This window comes from Mus pahari, chromosome 10, assembly GCF_900095145.1.
Source record: "Mus pahari chromosome 10, PAHARI_EIJ_v1.1, whole genome shotgun sequence".
NCBI lineage: Eukaryota > Metazoa > Chordata > Mammalia > Rodentia > Muridae > Mus > Mus pahari.
The window spans coordinates 87,670,578-87,673,077 of NC_034599.1; positions in this window are offsets into that span (position 1 = coordinate 87,670,578).

The window sequence follows — 2,500 nt, forward strand, 5'->3', positions numbered from 1 at the left end:
GAGCTCGTGTCTCTAGCTGCATATGTAGCAGAAGATGGCCTAATTAGCCATCATTGGGAAGAAAGGTCCCTTGGTCTTGTAAACTTTATATGACCCAGCACAGGGGAAGGCCAGGGCCAAGTAGTGGGAATGGGTGGGTAGGGGAGCAGGGGCGGGGGGGGGGTTATAGGGAACTTTCGGGATAGCATTTGAAATGTAAATAAAGAAAATAATAATAATATACAAAAAGAAATGAATGCTATGTGAGCTCACATATGCAAAGGATGGTTTTATTATAATCCACAATGTTGCCTTTATGGAGAATAAGTTAGGAATGTTCCTTTAGCATATAGACTGTTGCCTGGTATCATCCCACATTACAGGGAAAAAAAGAACTCTTTAAAAAAAAAATTGAAGGGATAAATCAAAACTTTCTTTATATCCTACTCTCTTAGTGATTTTCTAGTGCTTTAAAAAAGACACCATGACCACAGCAGCTCTTTAAACATTTAATCGGGGGCTTGCTTACAATTTTAGAGCTTTAGTCCATTATCATTTTGGTGGCCAGCATAGCATAAGATATGGCAGGCACAGTTTTAGGAGGTATAGTAGAGTTACACCCTAACCCTCTGGGAGAATGAATGAGACTGGATCATGTATGGGAAATTAAAGCCTCAAAGCCCATTCCTGGTGACACACTTCTTCCAATAAGGCTATGCTTCCTAATCCTTTACAACAGTTATACTCTTTGGTGACTGAGCATTGAAATATAAATATAGGAGCCTGTGGGGCCATTCTCATTCAAACCGCCACACCTATGCAAAGGGTAATTTATCAGTCTTCATTTTATTTGGATGCTAATGTCCTGCTTGGTTTGGCCAATAGCTAGGGCCACTGTCTCTACCTCTCTGCAGACTAAGCAAGTGCCAGGACAGTCTGACACTTTAAACATGTGTAGGTTGCCTCCTAATTTTCTCTGCTGACTACCTACTGTTGAGAATATTACTGTCTTACTGCCCAGGGCATCTAAACTACAATCTAGACATAGCTTATAATCAAGTATAGCTAGCTCAGTGGGAATTGCTGCAATCTGAGTTTCAGGAAAAAAATATTTCATCCATAGAAAAACACTTCCTTCTGACTCTGTACATGTAGGAGACTCCCTATGACCTAGAAAAAATTCTGTAGCTCCAAGTCATGCTTGAAGACTAAAGGGAAAGCATTGAAGTCCAGACATGGGACATTACAGAACACCCTAGTCCTGAATGACACTGTTTTGACTGAAGGTAAGAAACAGAACCAATCAACTTTGAACTTCCTGTGACATAATAAATTTGCATGATTTAAGCCACTTCAATTTGTGTGTTCCTTTACATTCTGACTAAAGCATTCTGATATAAATAGAATTTTGCTCTCGTAGTGTACAGCTGTGTAGTTGGCATGCTGTAAAGAGCTCCCACAGTCTAGGTGACTTAAAGTATACCTTTTTGAAGTTTAGAGATTGGAAACTGGAGATCAGGAACCCTGGTCATGGTCAAGTCAATTTTGACACCCATCTTCCTAGTTTACAGGTTGCTATATCCTCTCATATTAGAGAACACAAATTTTTTTTTTTTGTCTTTTACTATTTTCATCAGGACATATATCCTATCCTCCATCTATCCCTATTCACCTCCTGAAGCCCTCACTCCAAACACCATCACACTAACAATTGCAATTTCAACTAAGGAATGTGAAGCGGGTATAAGTATTCAGACTGTAGAAGTTTAGATCTCGCAATGAGAAAAATTTGCTGAAGGTGTTTTCATAAACCTGTAGCATTCAACATAATCATAGCAGGCTCAGACTTACAATTTTCAATTAACAGGAAGGTTTACTTAAAATAAAATGATGACTTAAGGGACACTTAAAATGAAATCACATGGCTGTCTTTATAAGCTTGGATACTTTCAAAGCTGAAGCTAAAGATAATCTTGTGCCGTTAAACATTAATATTTGGCTAATCCTGGGCCTCTCTAGTGAGTGCTTTGCACTTCACTGAATACTGTTAATAAATATTCCAGAGTAATGCATGTCAATACTGCTGACTGTGTAAAGGCCATATCCACTTTCTCCCAAATCAACAAAAAGTCACTGAATTAAAAACCTGCCATTTATTTTATCACAGAAAATAGACACATTTATAATACTAAAGTGAAGTGATATGTGTCACCCAGTTTAAAATTGTTTGCTTTGAGGACTTACCCAGTTGTGTCTTATGCATAGACCTCTTATGTAGTCATTCCTCATGCATGGTATTATATTTAAACATTATTGTTCTCATCAGGAGAATATGAAAGTCTTCTGTGTCAACATCTTTATAATCTGGGGCAGAAGTCACTGACATACACCTGTACAAAGCATACAAAGTTGGGATTAAAATCTCCCTTTTCCCAGATCCATCCCTCCCTTCAAAAAAAGGGCAGGGTTCCTGGAGATATCAAACAAATGTTGTAAATCGTGTTACAGTAAGATTAGGCAC